This window comes from Cherax quadricarinatus, chromosome 20 (genome assembly GCF_038502225.1).
Source record: "Cherax quadricarinatus isolate ZL_2023a chromosome 20, ASM3850222v1, whole genome shotgun sequence".
Lineage (NCBI taxonomy): Eukaryota > Metazoa > Arthropoda > Malacostraca > Decapoda > Parastacidae > Cherax > Cherax quadricarinatus.
Window position 1 is genome coordinate 42,613,333 of NC_091311.1, and position 17,267 is coordinate 42,630,599.

Genomic DNA, 17,267 nt, shown 5'->3' on the forward strand with positions numbered 1-17,267 from the left:
CACAAGGGATGCCAGTATCTATAATGTAGCTTATGTAGGAGAGGTGAAAGGGTTAACTGATTGATAGGGAAAAGTTGGTTTCCACTTAGAGGCAGTTGTCTGTTTTTCTGTGATTGTAACAATTACGCACCAGCAGTCATTTCTTAATTTAACAGGCCTAGTCAGTTAAATCTGAAATCTATCTGCCCAACTGCTCATAATGAACAATTCAGGATTGAATGGACTACTGCCATTTTCTAAATATATTTTGTCTGTTTGATCTGAAATATGTTAGTTTTTACAATAGTTACACAAAATAGTTTACATATTGTAAAGTATCTCATTAATTTATGGAAGTAAAGTTACTATTTTTCAGGAATGTATTTGTATTATCAGTCTCTTATCCATTATGGTGCTGCTTCTATTTACAAAATGTGTATAAAAAAAAAAGTAGAACTTTATGATGATTTTTTAACTATGCAGTATGAAAATTCATGATTTTCTTTACATGCATCACCAACTGAGGTATATTACACACATTTCTGTTCTTTAGGAAAAATATTTTATTTATGGATTTTTGCTTTACCCATCAGGAAATATTGGTGTAATCCTGTCCGGAGATGAACGTCTTGATGAATATTTACCAGTTAGTATATACTGTAGTTCTTATAATTTTAGTTTTAATACTTGAAAGATGAAAAGTATTCATAGAGGAATATGAATGTCTTGGAACATCATTACTTGTTTCATTATTCTTCCAAACTGGAATAGTATGTTTTTGGAAACTGAATACATATATTTTTATTAATAAAAAAATTCCTACTAAACAATACTTATTAGGAAAATGTCATTAATATCTTTTTGAACAATAGATCATGTGTAAGAATTTTTCTCATGATGGGCAGTTCTGATCCTCTACTTCCCCTATTTCCTGTATCCTTGAAATATCCTCTCATTTCCTGTATCCTTGAAATATCCTCTCATTTCCTGTATCCTTGAAATATCCTCTCATTTCCTGTATCCTTGAAATATCCTCTCATTTCCTGTATCCTTGAAATATCTTCTCATTTCCTGTATCCTTGTGAGATATCCTCCCATTTTCTGTCTTCCCTTATCACATGATATCTTGATGGAAATTACATCTGATACTGCAGTCTCATGTACGGTTTGTCACTATTTTAACCCTTCCACTCTCCAAACCCCTGAAATTAATATTTGTCCATTTATTTTTTTGTAATGGTAGAAAATCTTTCTGAAGATCACACCAAAAGTACAAAATTTGATGGGAAACTTGAGGAATTACGCTGGCGCATAGTTAACGTTCTCGGTGCAATTTACACATTGGTGATTTCACCGAGTCCCATTTTATGTAAATTCCATTGCTCCAGTCGACTAAATTCTTGGCTGTTTCGCTAGTATTCCTACTATTCTGTTGATGGGTACAAGAAATTGCTCAGTCAGCTATTTCAACTACCCTATAGGGTGCATAGAGATTGGTAATTTGTGGACATTCCTGGAAGTAAAATATTGCCTAGGTACATTATTCACATCTCAAGGGCTCTCCCACATTACACAAAAATGGAAGATGTACTGTATTTTTCAGATAAATATAACCAGGAATGATTGGCCATGGTTAGGTGTCCCAATAATTGAAGCAGTCTCTTTAAAACCTATAAAACAGATTGTGGTGGTGTAGGGGAAGGAGCTTATCCATACTTAGTAAAATTGGAAAAAAAATATTTTATCAGGTACCTTAAGTTCAGTTTCAAGCTACTTCCATCTGAAGTCAACCAAAATCATCTATTTGAGTACCGCTTTTCCTCACTTACAGATGGAGTTCCATTCCTGATACCGTGTCGGTAACAAATTCATCGCTAACCGAGAAGCATACTTATAATGGTATTGGGTTTGTCAACCATCTTTGATATTGCTTTAATGTCACCCTTGCACCATTTATAACATTTTTAGTACATGTTTATACAATAGTGTACTGTATATTGTAACAAACAGAATAGAGGAATTGAGCCCTAATACACATTATTTAGGTATGCATACTGGTCAGAGAGCCCGCTGTAAGTCAGTTGTTGGTGAACGAGTATGTCATTAAGTGAGAAGAGGCTATAGTAAGTCTTCCATTCTATCACATAATACCATGAAAAGGGGCAGTAAAGCCTTAGGAGAAAACATATTAACTGATTTAAACCTTGAACATGGTCAGTTTTGCTTTTCTCATCACGTACTGCATGGGGCAGGATTTTCTCTAAACTGCATATACTGCACTATCCGTTCTCTCATATCTAGGGCTAAATTTAACACTCACTGCTTATCTGATTGTGAGCTGACCTTGTGGCCTCAATGATGTAGTTCTAAGTGACAGCCACTGGTAGGGTTAAATACTACATAATGTTTAACAAATTGTTTTGTAAATAATAATTTTTATTTCCTAACAGGATCAACACAACAAAAAAAAAAAAAAACACTTGCCATTACCCTTCTCAGCTGCTTTTCAAGGTGGTTACATATACTGCAGGAAGATCCAGTATAAGGACTGAACACAGCCAGGATTTGACAACTTGTCTTAGCACATAAGGCAAGTGCAAATATTTTTTTTTAGTCACGTCCACAGTCTCTAGGGAAAATAAAAGCTATGATGACAGAAACTATTGCTAAGGTTGTCCCAGTTTATGGTGATTTTTGGTGATGATGCAGCACAAGCTTGCTCTAGGGGGACAACAGACATTGCTGTCACCCCTGGGAAGGTCTGAGAGAAGGGACAGATATGCTCTAGATGGGCAACCTTCGAGAGGAGGAGCAGAACACCAGAAATCATCTGATACCTGGCTAGGAGTAAGTCAAGGAAATCTGTTAAAATTTTAACAGGTTGAGATGATTCCCAGTCTTGGTTGGAAGGATCTTGTGTCCAGCTTAGTTAAGTGTGATGAGCAAGGTGACTTTGTCATAACTCAATTCAGACTATTCTGTACTGCTGAGTCCCTTGATCAATCAAAAACTGGGATGGGATACCAAATGTGCATTGATTATGAGAGCTGAGCGGTTAGATTTTTATCCAGTAAAAGTTAGCACATCAAGGACTGCATTTAATACCTTTTTTTTTCTTCCATTGCAGTTAGCGTAGCTGATCAGTGTTTTTCATGCTGTTCAGGCTTCAAAAATTTCTTTCCAGTAGTTCTACTTCACTGTAGTAAGTATTTTACTGTAATATTTTTGTTTAAAGACATCTATTGAGTATTTTAAGAATTTTCTTTTATTAATACATCGGCCATTTCCCACCAACACATGGTGATCTGAAAAAGAAGAAACACTTTCATCACTCCATCACTGTCTTGCCAGAGGCGTGTTGACACTTAAGTTAAAAAAAAAAATGCAACATATCTAAACCCCTTCTTCAGAGTGAAGGCATTGTACTTCTCACCTCCAGGATTAGATAATGGAATTACTGATTGAAATTAATGACACACACACTCCAGGACTAGTTCAGCTAACCGGTTTCCCTGAATCCCTTCATATGTTACTTGGCTCACACTCCAACAGCACTTAGTCATAAAAGCCATTTGCCTCCACACACTATAACATGCTCACTCACTATAACAACCTCACATAAAAAAACGTCCTTTACCCCCTCTTACCTACCCTTTCTGGGATGACCCCTCCCTTGCCTTCCTTCCACTGCAGATTTGTATACCCTTTAAGTTACTCTTTAGTTTGTTCCATCCTCTGTTAATGTCTGAGCCATCTCAACAACCTCTCCTCAGTCCTCTGGATAATACTTTTAGAAACTCTGCATCACCCCCTAATCTCCAAGCTATGAATTCTCTGCATAATATTCACACCACACATTGCCCTCAGACATGACATCTCCATTGCCTTCTTGTTGCAACATTCACCACCTGTGTGTGTGTTGCTGCCATTATACTTACATTCCCTTCTTTGCTTCCATTGATAGCAGTCTCCACAGACTCCTCGGTGCCCCACTTGCCTTTTTTATCTTGTCATTTCTGTGGTTCGCCTCTTTCATAGACCCATTTGCTGACAAGTCCATTCCCGAATATCTGAAAACTTTTACTTCCTCCATAATCTCTCCCTCCAGTCTGATATCTAATCTTCGTTACCTAAATTTTATCTTCATCAACTTGTTCTTTCTTCTTTCCACTTTTAATTTCCAAACTCATCCACCAACCTCTGCAACTTCTCTTCAGAACCTCCCAGAAAGCACAGTCTCGTTCAGCAAAAAGCAACATTTTGTGTTAGATTCTGTATCTTTTAATCCCACATCTCTTGCTAAAATGTGAGCATTCACTTCTCTTACAACCCCATCTGTAATATATTGAACAACCGTGGTAGCATAACTTATTCCTGTCTAAGGCCTACTTTTACTAGGAAATACTCCCTCCAACATACCCTAACCTGAGCCTCACTGTCTTTATAAAAGCCTTAACTGCTTTCATTAGCATACCACCTATTCCATACACTTACAACATCTGTCACATTGCTCTCCTGTCCTCCCTATCATATGCCTTTTTCAAATTTATAAATGCAACAAAAACCTCTACCCTTATCTAAGTACTGTTCACTTGTATGTTTCACTGTAAGAACCTGGTCTACACATCCCCTTCCCTTCCTAGTCTCATTGTTCATCTGCAGTCCTGTTCTCCTTACTCTTAATTCTTTCAATAGTAACTACCATACACTTTACCAGGTATACTCAGCAGGTTTCTTCTATGCTTCCTACTGTCTTTTGCCCCCTTTGCCTTTACACAAAGGAACTATGCATGCTCTGCCAATCCCTAGGTACCTTCTGGCTCATATATTTATTAAATATAAAAGCACCATTCACTCCAAAACTACATGTATAATATCCCCACCTGCTTTTAACAAATATTTGTCATGATCCCATTTAATCCCAGCTGCTTTATCCTCTTTCATTCTACCCATAGCCTCATGCACCTTCCCAACACACATCTGGCTCTTCCTCACTCCTAAAAGATGCTGTACCTACCTGGCCAATGTGCAAAATCACACCTCTATCTTCATCAACATTTAACAGTTAACTTGTCCAAACGTAGATCTACGTTCACATGCGTAGTGCTCCAACCTTTATTTTCTCCATTTGAAAGCGTGTAAAAAAAAAAAAAAAAAAAAAAAAATCTACATTCGGAGCGCTACACACGTGAACGTAGATCTACGTTTGGACAGTTTAAGGGTAAAGTTCCTCAAAATATTACCTCCATCTTCCTAATATCTCCAGTTCTGTCTAATAACTCTTCTATTTTTAACTGTCAAATCCATTCATTTCCTAGGCTTTTTCAACTTAATAATTTCACTTAAACTTTTTATTCTCGGCAAAATTTGATGGCAGCATTTCTCCCATGCTTGTTCTTTGTGCATTTCTTCACCACTCTTAACCTCTTTCTTTCTCCATATACTCCTACCTCCTTATATCACTTCTACTTTGTAAAAACCTCTCATATGCAAACTTTTTCTCACTACTCTCTGCTTCTTCGTTCCACAAATTGCTCCTCTTCCCTCCTATATGTACAAACTTCGGCTGAGCAGGCTAACACTGCATTTTTAAACCTACCCCATACATCTTCAACCTCATTGCCTATATTCTCACTAGCCCATCTTTCTACCAATAGTTAGTTGTATCTTACCCTAACTGCCCTCTCTTAGTTTATAAACTTGTGCCTCTTCCTTTCTGATACCATTCTCCTTGTACCTCTTCTACCTTTTACTTTCACTGTAGCTACAACTAAATGGTCTGATATATTTGTTGCCCCCTCTAAACATGCACATCCTGAAGTGTACCCATCAGCCTTTTATCTACCAATACATAGTCCAGCAAACTACTGTCATTTTGCCCTATATCATATCTCATATACCTATCCTTTTTTTCTTAAAATGCATATTACCTATTACTAAACCTCTTTATATACAAAGTTCAATCAAAGGCTTTTATCATTTACCCCCTAGCACCCCAAATGTTCCTACCATGCCCTGTACAGCCGTTTCTCCCACTTCAGCATTCATGCAGTGGGCTAATAATGCTGATAAAATTATTTCAGGTCTTTCATTGGCTTGGAAACTGCAACTTAGACAAATTAATGTGGTAAAATTAAATAAACTGTTTCTAAACTGAAATTAACCCTTGATATTAAAGTTATTCTCTGAAGTTGATAAACTATAGTAAAGAAATGTTTGTATTTGTTGTGACCAGAAAGGTTTAATTTAACATTTTATATATTAGGATTGGTTGTCCAGCCTCTTACTGGTGGTGGTAGTTCATAGTGTAAGTAGTTACTAGTTTTACTTCTTGACTTATCATTCTATGCCTTCAGGGTTGTCATATCCCTAAACAAGATATGATCAGATTTCTTCGTCTTTTTGATGTTTGCAAGTCCTTAATGGTGTGTATCACCTTTCTAAAAGCTGTCTGTCATAGTTGCCTGAACCTCCTTAAAACTGTAGTCCATTTTTCATGGGGAGCTGATAGATGAGCCCTGCTTTGCCTATATTCAATTCTCATGTAAGCTAGATTACTGATACAATTATATGCTTTAGCCCCCTGCACTGCTCTTAACTTTGATCTCATTCATCACCAAGGGTTATGTTTGTCTCATGGCTTCCCAGTCTTCTCCATGTTAAGAGCCTATATGCAAAGGTGTGTTGTATGGCCCTTACAGGTTTAGCAGTTAAATTTATTATACTATTAATAATACTATACTAGGGCAAATGCTCCGTCTTTGCAAGATTGAAATGACCAATCTTATTTTGTCCACTTTCATGACCTTCATTACCCTTCCAATTATAAAAGTTATGGATATTAGTGAGGCTAATATATTTGTTCTCCCCATCCCTCCCCCCCCCCATTTATTACTCTTCCTCCATATACTCCTAATACATTCGTTAATGTACCTTCTCCTTACATTTAACCTGCATTTTGCAATTTCATCTGTCCTTTAGGAATTTTTGATAATTGTTTGCTCCACCCTACTTTGATGCACAAAAGCTTGCTTGCCTCTTACAACTTTATGCTCACTTTCCTTAACACTTCCAGTCTAATACTTATACCAAAACCTTGTACAGTGGACCCCCGCATAACGATATTAATCCGTTCATGAGAGCTCATTGTTATGCGAATGAATTTTCCCCATAAGAAATAATGGAAATCAAATTAATCCGTGCAAGACACCCAAAAGTATGAAAAAATTTTTTTTACCACATGAAATACACATTTTCCTACACACACAGAGAAGGATACATGCACAATAGTAGAGTAGTACATGCACAGTATATATTGTGCATGTACTACTCTACTAAATGAAGAATAAATGACACTTTCCTTTATTGAAGATGCAGCAATGACTGATGAGACAGTGTCCTGGGAGTGCCTTTTCCTCCTGAGTACTGTAGGTCCTGTTTGGCATTTTCTTCCAGAACAGGCCTTATCACACTGTGTATGCCACTACGATTCTTAAATCTCTCAAACCAACCTTTGCTGGCTTTAAATTCACCAATATGAGCACTAGTTCCAGGCGTTTTTCCCTGTTCACCTAGGTGTTAGTCGACTGGTGTGGGTTGCATCCTGGGAGACAAGATTAAGGACCCCAATGGAAATAAGTCCTCGATGATGCACTGACTTTCTTGGGTTATCCTGGGTGGCTAACCCTCTGGGGTTAATTGTTTCTCGGTAATTGTTTCACGTTAATAAGCCACACCAACAACACACTCTCCACATCTTTGAGTAATACAGTTGACGGTGGTGCAGCAACAACAGCTGTGGTGCAGCTGACCATGGTGCAGCAGCAGCTGGGTGCAGCAACAGCTGACCATGGTGCAGCTGTGGTGCAACAGGAGCTGACTGGTCCAATTTATCAGCTGACCGTGGTGCAGCTGACTGTGGTACGATAGTATTTATCACCCTTTTTACCACAGGGTTGGCACTAGAAGCTTTCTTTGGGCCCATGGTGACTTATTTAGCAGTTACAAGCACTATAAATAATGGAATAATACAAAATGTATCGAATGTATGCATGCAACCGGCCACCCTGGCTTGTAAACAATGACGGCAAGGCAGGCGCTCAGGCTGGACGGACAGGTTCGGGACGAGTCATGTTCAGAAACAGCTGACCGTGGTGCAGCAGCAGCTGACTGATCCAGCAACAGCAGACTGGTCCAGCAACAGCCGACTGGTCCAGCAACAGCCGACTGGTCCAGCAACAGCCGACTGGTGCAGCAACAGCCGACTGGTGCAGCAACAGCCGACTGGTGCAGCAACAGCCGACTGGTGCAGCAACAGCCGACTGGTGCAGCAACAGCCGACTGGTGCAGCAACAGCCGACTGGTGCAGCAACAGCCGACTGGTGCAGCAACAGCCGACTGGTGCAGCAACAGCCGACTGGTGCAGCAACAGCCGACTGGTGCAGCAACAGCCGACTGGTGCAGCAACAGCCGACTGGTGCAGCAACAGCCGACTGGTGCAGCAACAGCCGACTGGTGCAGCAACAGCCGACTGGTGCAGCAACAGCCGACTGGTGCAGCAACAGCCGACTGGTGCAGCAACAGCCGACTGGTGCAGCAACAGCCGACTGGTGCAGCAACAGCCGACTGGTGCAGCAACAGCCGACTGGTGCAGCAACAGCCGACTGGTGCAGCAACAGCCGACTGGTGCAGCAACAGCCGACTGGTGCAGCAACAGCCGACTGGTGCAGCAACAGCCGACTGGTGCAGCAACAGCCGACTGGTGCAGCAACAGCCGACTGGTGCAGCAACAGCCGACTGGTGCAGCAACAGCCGACTGGTGCAGCAACAGCCGACTGGTGCAGCAACAGCTGATTGTTTTGCAGCAGCAGCAGCAGCAGCAGCAGCTGACTGATCCAGCAACAGCCGACTGGTCCAGCAACAGCTGATTGTTTTGCAGCAGCAGCAGCTGACTGATCCAGCAACAGCTGACTGGTCCAGCAACAGCTTATCGTGGTGCAGCAGCAGATGACTGATCCAGCAACAGCTGATCATGGTGCAGCAGCAGCTAACTGATCCAGCAACAGCTGACTGGTCCAGCAACAGCTGATCATGGTGCAGCAGCAGCTGACTGATCCAGCAACAGCTGACTGGTCCAGCAACAGCTGATCGTGGTGCAGCAGCAGCTGACTGATTCAGCAACAGCTGACTGGTCCAACAACAGCTGATCGTGGTGCAGCAGCAGCTGACTGATCCAGCAACAGCTGATTGTGGTGCAGCAGCAGCAGCTAACTGATCCAGCAACAGCTGACTGGTCCAGCAACAGCTGATAGAGGTGCAACAGCAGCTGACTGATCCAGCAACAGCTGACTGGTCAAGCAACAGCTGACCGTGGTGCAGCAGCAGCTGACTGTGGTATGATAGTATTTCTCACCCTTTTTACCATGGGGTTAGCACTAGAGGCTTTCTTGGGGCCCATGGTCACTTATTTTGCAGATGAAATCACCAAAAACGCTGTAATAATACGAAATGTTCCGATTGTATGCTTGGATGTTACCGCGGAGGCTGGCTTGTAAACAATGCCACCGGCGGAATATGTGAAGCTGGCTCAGGCCGCACATTAGAAGCGTCTCGGACGAATAGCGTCGAGCGAGTCTTTTAGCGGTATGCGAGGCAATATTTTAGTGATAAAATGTATCGGTGTGAGGATTTAACTTTGTGATGCCAACGGTATGCGAGGGTCCACTGTACACTGATAATTCTAAAAATCTCTCGATAATGTTGGGTATGTAACTTTTTGATGCAGAGTAATCCAAGGTAACTAATTCAGTATTTTCACTGCAGTTACATGAAACACACAGGTACATACACTGAGTATTCTCTTAATTTTCTGAACAGGCTTTTATGTAACTTATACTTGTATATAAAAGGAAATTAAAATGGAACATAGAAAAGAGGTTATATATAACAAAGTATAGGCAATGAAAAGTTGGATACTAGATTGTAGTGGGGGAATGTGGAGGATGTGAATATTCGGACATTTTGGAGCAGACATGGTCATCAGATAGGTGTATGAAAGAGGAGATGAACCATAAAATATGTAAGAGGAGAAAGGTAAGTAGTGTTGAGGCATCTGTGGAAAGAAAGTAGTTTATCTCTGGAAGCAAAAGGGGAGATGTCAGTTATTATAATGGCATCAAGTCGTAAACTGTCTATTCTAATACATAACTGATGACTTTGACCAAGATATTAGTATGCACAATTTTTCATTCTTTTAAATCTATTGCTTGCCAATATTTTTGACCTGAACACAGATCTGGATCTTTTGCAGTCTCTCCATACATTCCAGAAAGAAAAAATAATAAATCCAAGGCCAGGATGGTCCACACAGTACATTATGGTTAACTATAAAGGCGATGACTCCAACATAAAAGTATGACTAACTAGCATAAGTCAACAATGAAACCAAGAGTTGCTGTTCCATCATCAGCTTTCCTACCAGTAAATGGTGTGGAAGTTACTTGTAGATGACTAGTTTCAAATTTATTAAAATTTTACATTAACAGTGAAATTCAGGCACAAAACACACTTGACCAAGGATAACCCAATAGTCAGATTTATTTTCGTGTTTCAGTGGGCATTACGCTTTGAAACAATTGGTATCGTAGGATTTTGTCATAAGTATATATTTTCCAGTACAGTGGAACCCCGGATTTCGGCTGTAAACCGTTCCAGAAGGTCGGCTGAAATCTGAAAGGCTGAAAACCGTAGTAATATTTCCAATAGGAATCCCCCTCAGGGAAGGTTCCTTGATGTTGGTGAGGGGCTCTTGATTTAGGGAATTGGATCTGTGCTCCAGTTCCCCGAATTAAGCCTGAATGCCTTCCACATCCCTCCCAGGCGCTGTATAATCCTACGGGTTTAGCGCTTCCCCTTTATAATAATAATAAATCCAATAGGAATTAATGTAGATACAATTAAAGGCATATGATAGTGGATAGAAGAGCAATGTGGCAGATGTTGCAAGTATATGGAATAGGTGGTAAGTTACTAAAAGCTGTAAAGAGTTTTTATGAGGATAGTGAGGCTCAGGTTAGGGTGTGTAGAAGAGAGGGAGACTACTTCCCGGTAAAAGTAGGTCGTAGACAGGGATGTGTAATGTCACCATGGTTGTTTAATATATTTATAGTTGGGGTTGTAAAAGAAGTAAATGCTAGGGTGTTCGGGAGAGGGGTGGGATTAAATTATGGGGAATCAAATTCAAAATGGGAATTGACAGTTACTTTTTGCTGATACTATGCTTATGGGAGATTGTAAAGAAAAATTGCAAAGGTTAGTGGATGAGTTTGGGAATGTGTGTAAAGGTAGAAAGTTGAAAGTGAACATAGAAAAGAGTAAGGTGATGAGGGTATCAAATGATTTAGATAAAGAAAAATTGGATATCAAATTGGGGAGGAGGAGTATGGAAGAAGTGAATGTTTTCAGATACTTGGGAGTTGACGTGTTGGCGGATGGATTTATGAAGGATAAGGTTAATCATAGAATTGATCAGGGGAAAAAAAGGCGAGTGGTGCGTTGAGGTATATGTGGAGTCAAAAAGCGTTATCTATGGAGGCAAAGAAGGGAATGTATGAAAGTATAGTAGTACCAACACATATGGGTGTGAAGCTTGGGTGGTAAATGCAGCAGCGAGGAGACGGTTGGAGGTAGTGGAGATGTCCTGTCTAAGGGCAATGTGTGGTGTAAATATTATGCAGAAAATTCGGAGTGTGAAAATTAAGGAAAGGTGTGGAGTTAATAAAACTACAAGTCAGAGGGCAGAAGAGGGGTTGTTGAGGTGGTTTGGTCATATAGAGAGAATGGATCAAAGTAGAATGACATGGAAAGCATATAAATCTATAGGGGGAGGAAGGCGGGGTAGGGGTCGTCCTCGAAAGAGTTGGAGAGAGGGGGTAAAGGAGGTTTTGTGGGCGAGGGGCTTTGACTTCCAGCAAGCGTGCGTGAGCGTGTTAGATAGGAGTGAATGGCGACGAATGGTACTTGGGACCTGACAATCTGTTGGAGTGTGAGCAGGGTAATATTTAGTGAAGGGATTCAGGGAAACCGGTTATTTTCATATAGTTGGACTTGAGTCCTGGAAATGGGAAGTACAATGCCTGCACTTTAAAGGAGGGGTTTGGGATATTGGCAGTGTGGAGGGATATGTTGTGTATCTTTATACGTATATGCTTCTAAACTGTTGTATTCTGAGCACCTCTGCAAAAACAGTGAAAATGTGTGTGGTGAAAGTGTTGAATGATGATGAAAGTATTTTCTTTTTGGGGATTTTCTTTCTTTTTTGGGTCACCCTGCCTCGGTGGGAGACGGCTGACTTTTTGAAAAAAAAAAAAACATAATCCTTTCCAGACACCCAAAAAATGTTAACAAAAAATACATTTTTTAACCCTTTCAGGGTTTCCTACTTACTAGTACGGCTTACACACCAGGGTTATTGACGTACTAGAACGCCTAAATTCTAGCGCCTTCAAATCTAGCGAGAGAAAGCTGGTAGGCCTGCATATGAAAGAATGAGTCTGTGTGGTCAGTGTGCACAGTATAAAAAAAATCCTGCAGCACACGGTGCATAATGAGAAAAAAAAAAACTCCGACCTTGTTTGTGGTTTAAAGCAGCGACTTTGCAGTGTATTTTCGTATGGTATTTATGGTTGTATTCTAGTTTTCCTGGTCTCATTTTATAGAATGGATGACATATTACAGAAATTGAGATGATTTTGATTGGTTTCATAAAGAAAAGTACCTTGAAATTGAGCTCAAAGTAGCAGAAATGTTCGATTTTTACCAAATTTCAAACGTAAACAAATCATTCCATGCGTCCAATACACGTCAACTGGCGAGTCTAATATTCTTTCTCGAGTGCGCTGATATTATTTATACCATTTTTACACTAATGCAGTAGTCTGCATAACAGTAAATCTTCTATTTTCTGTGAGAATAAAAATTCAAAGTGGACAGCAAATGAGATGTAAGAGGGGCCTGGGGATGTGGCTAATGAACAGAGAAAATGTTATTTTAGTGCCAGGAATGTCTGTCTTGCTTATTCTGGACCCTATTTGGAAATTGGCATGTTCAGAAATTTGTGTGAAATTGACAAAATTGTCAATTTTTGACCACTTTATTGGATATTTGAAATCGGTAAATGGGTGATTTCTTGTACTCATTTGATAGAAAAAAATGGAGTTTTAGTGAAATGGATGTTTTTTGTCGACTAGTACATTGAAATTGGCCGAAAATAGGGCTCAAAGTGGGCGACGTCGCCGATGCGTAAACATCGTCGAGACCGCTAACTTCGCGAGAGCATAATTCCATAAGTTTTGCATCAAATTTCATACTTTTGGTGTCATTATGATTGGGAAAAAAAATCTGTATCATTTCATAAGAAAAAAATAATTTTTTTTTTTCCAGAAAAATTTTCGACCCTGAGAACGAGTTTAGGAGAGGGCCTCTCGACCCTGAAAGGGTTAAAGATTGACTATAGTTTTACATACAGAAAACAATGAGAAATATATAAAGCATAAATTTTAATGGTAAATGAACATTACATACCTTTATTGAAGGCAAAGAGGGGAAAGGGAGTTTGGGTTATTGTTTGGAAGGGGAATCCCCCTCCATAAGTACTTTAGATATCAAAGCTCTCTCTGGAATTACTTCCCTTCTTCGTTTTTTACTGGCACTAGGACCAGCTTGAGTCGCTGCACCCCTGTCGCACAAAAAAAAAAAAACTGTCCAGAGAGGTCTATTTCTGGTCTCTTAAGATTTGCCTGAAGTGGGACAAGGTTTTGTCACTGAATTCTATCATGTCTCCTACTTTTTTTACCAAAGGGCTTTCACTAGGAACTTTATTTGGGCCCATGGTGGCTTATTATTGCAGTTGCACTCAATAAACAACCACAAAAAAACAATGGATTTATAATGAAATGTTTGAATGCGTGGAATGTTGCTCACTCACCTAGAGAGCCAGACCGACTTACAAAACACGGAGGAGTGGCGGGCGGATGCGTCCTATACAGCTGATTTCCAGGTTGCCAGCTGAAATCCAGGACGTAATTTTGGCCAAATAATGCAGCCGAAATCCGATTTGGCAGCTATCTGGTCATTACGATTTCGTGAGTCATGTATCCAGGGTTCCACTGTATTCTGGAAGGCGCACAGGTGTTATGGGCACTGAAAATCAATCTACCCAGCTGCCCATAATGAATAATTCTGGATTAATGGACTTTTCATTGTTTCCAGATATGGATTGTCTTGCATCTAAAATTTGTTAGAATTTACAATAACTACATGAAATAGTTTTACATTGTTTAATTTAGTATCTCAATAAATTTATGGAAGTCAAGTTACTTTTTCAGGTATGTATTTGTATTATCAATATGTCTTGGACCATTATGCTGCCGCTCCTATTAACAAAATGAAAAAAAAAAAAGAATTAGAACCTTATGATGATTTATTAACTATGCAGTATGAAAAATTCATGATTTTCTTTACATGCATCACCAACTGAGGTATATTATACACATTATTATTCTTTAGGAATATTATTTTATTTATGGATTTTTGCTTTACCCATCAGGAAATGTGTTAATCCAGTCTGGAGATGAACATCTCGGTGAATATTTGCCGGTTAGTATATACTGTAGTTGTAATAATTTTAGTTCTAATACTACTTGAAAGATGAAAAAATGCTCATAGAGGAATTGAATTTTTTTGGAACTTCATTACTAGCTTCATAATTCTCTCAAACAAAGTGTGTGTGTGTGTGTGTGTGTTTGGAAATCGGATATTTTATGATAAAAAAAAGACCTGTTGTACAAGATCAGGGATGCTTTTAGGTAGCTGAAGAAAAGTTCATTGCATATTTTTATATCTTCATGAATCTTGTCGTCGATGAGTCTTTGATCCTTTTCACAAGTACTATCATTAAAGTAATATACAATAGGACCCCCATATCCGTGGGGGACACGTTCCAATACCTATCGCATACACACATACCTCTGATAGTTTAATTGATAAATTATGCACAGTAGGTTGAGAATTAGCACTTTTTCACTGATGGGAAGCACTAATGACTTCTCATGGCTTTGAAGAATTGTCACCATCAGTAGTTTTGTACTTCGGTGTCATTATTAAGCAAAATTAGGGGTTATTTTTGGGCCAGGGTAAACCTCGGATAACTGAAACCATGGAAACTGGACCCATGGTTATGGCAGTCCTACTGTATATGTATATGCCAAGCAAGACGAAATTCTTTGGTGTCAAGCTGCTTGTATTGTGTCGATTGTGAAACTGGACTGCTGTAGGATCTTTGTGTAAATAGGAAGCAGAACATTGAAAAATACTTTTAGGTATTTCTCTCGGGTGTGCGTCAAAAAAATTAACCCTTTTAGTCTGCGCCATTGTTCTATGGGTGTGTAGAAGCGAGGGAGACTACTTCCCGGTAAAAGTAGGTCTTAGGGATGTGTAATGTCACCATGGTTGTTTAATATATTTATAGATGGGGTTGTAAAAGAAATAAATGCTAGGGTGTTTGGGAGAGGGGTGGGATTAAATTATGGGGAATAAAATACAAAATGGGAATTGACAGTTACTTTTTGCTGATGATACTGTGCTTATGGGAGATTCTAAAGAAAAATTGCAAAGGTTAGTGGATGAGTTTGGGAGTGTGTGTAAAGTTAGAAAGTTGAAAGTGAACATAGAAAAGAGTAAGGTGATGAGGGTATCAAATGATTTAGATAAAGAAAAATTGGATATCAAATTGGGTAGGAGGAATATGGAAGAAGTGAATGTTTTCAGATACTTGGGAGTTGACATGTCAGCAGATGGATTTATGAAGGATGAGGTTAATCATAGAATTGACGAGGGGAAAAAAGGTGAGTGGTGCATTGAGGTATATGTGGAGTCAAAAAACGTTATCTATGGAGGCAAAGAAGGGAATGTATGAAAGTATAGTAGTACCAACACTTATATGGGTGTGAAGCTTGGGGTTGTGAATGCAGCAGCGAGGAGGAGGTTGGAGGCAGTGGAGATGTCCTGTCTAAGGGCAATGTGTGGTGTAAATATTATGCAGGAAATTTGAGTGTGTGGAAATTAGGAGAAGGTGTGGAGTTAATAAAAGTATTAGTCAGAGGGCTGAAGAGGGTTTGTTTAGGTGGTTTGGTCTGTAGGAGAAGGAAGGCGGGGTAATGGTCATCCTCGAAAAGGTTGGAAGGAAGGGGTAAGGGAGGTTTTGTGGGCGAGTGGCTTGGACTTCCAGCAGGCGTGCATGAGCGTGTTTGATAGGAGTGAATGGAGACGAATGGCATTTGGGACCTGACGGTCTGTTGGAGTGTGAGCAGGATAATATTTAGTGAAGGGATTCAGGGAAACCTGTTACTTTTATATCGCCGGACTCTAGTCCTGGAAATGGGAAGTACAATGCCTGCACTCTAAAGGAGGGGTTCGGGGATATTAGCACTTTGGAGGGATATGTTGTGTATATTTATACGTATATGCTTCTAAACTGTTGTTCTGAGCACCTCTGCAAAAAGTGATTGTGTGAGTGAGGTGAAAGTGTTGAATGATGATGAAAGTATTTTCTTTTTGGGATTTTCTTTCTTTTTGGGTCACCCTGCCTTTGTGGGAGACAGCCAACTTGTTGGAAAAAAAAAAAATCCATGGCGTAGTATTACGTGTTGAACTCGGCTTGCTTATATATGTTGTGAGCGGTAAATTTGGGCCTGGATGTGAGAGAATAGGTCTGTGGTAAAGTGTGCACCATATAAAAATCCTGCAGCATGCAGTACATAGAGAAAAAAAGCCTTGATCGTGTTTTTGGTTTAAAACAGTGACTTTGCTGTGTATTTTTGTGTGGTTTTTATGGTTGTATTCGAGGTTTCTTGGTTGTTTGATAGAATGGAAGATGTACTGCAAAAATAGAGATGATTTTGATTGGTTTTAGGGCTGAAAATAGCTTGAAATTGAGCTCAAAGTGGCAGAAATGTTTGATGTTTGCTCAAGTTCAAGAGTAAGTAAATCACAGTGTCGGATGCATGTCAACTAGTGGGTCTAATACGTGTTTGTGCACGAGCTGATATTATTTATACAATTATTACAATATTGCATAACAGTAAATCTTATTTTTTGGTCTGAATAAAATATCAAAATGGAATTCCTTCGAAGATCACAACAATGTGTGTACCTCATCTGCTAGAATAATGATAGGATGGATGATGAGAACCTTCAAAACTAGGAATGCAAAGCCTGTGATTCTCTTCAAA

At 39.7% G+C, this 17,267-nt stretch overlaps 1 long non-coding RNA gene across 1 annotated transcript in view; it reads left to right on the top strand.

The window, feature by feature from the left end:
* LOC128700799 (uncharacterized) overlaps nucleotides 1-17,267 on the top strand; it is a 52,551-nt gene that overhangs the window by 13,940 nt on the left and 21,344 nt on the right. Inside the window, exons 4-6 of the long non-coding RNA XR_011392233.1 lie at nucleotides 573-625; nucleotides 2,430-3,181; nucleotides 14,585-14,634. This is a non-coding gene — a long non-coding RNA (uncharacterized lncRNA). The remainder of the gene's footprint in view (nucleotides 1-572; nucleotides 626-2,429; nucleotides 3,182-14,584; nucleotides 14,635-17,267) is intronic.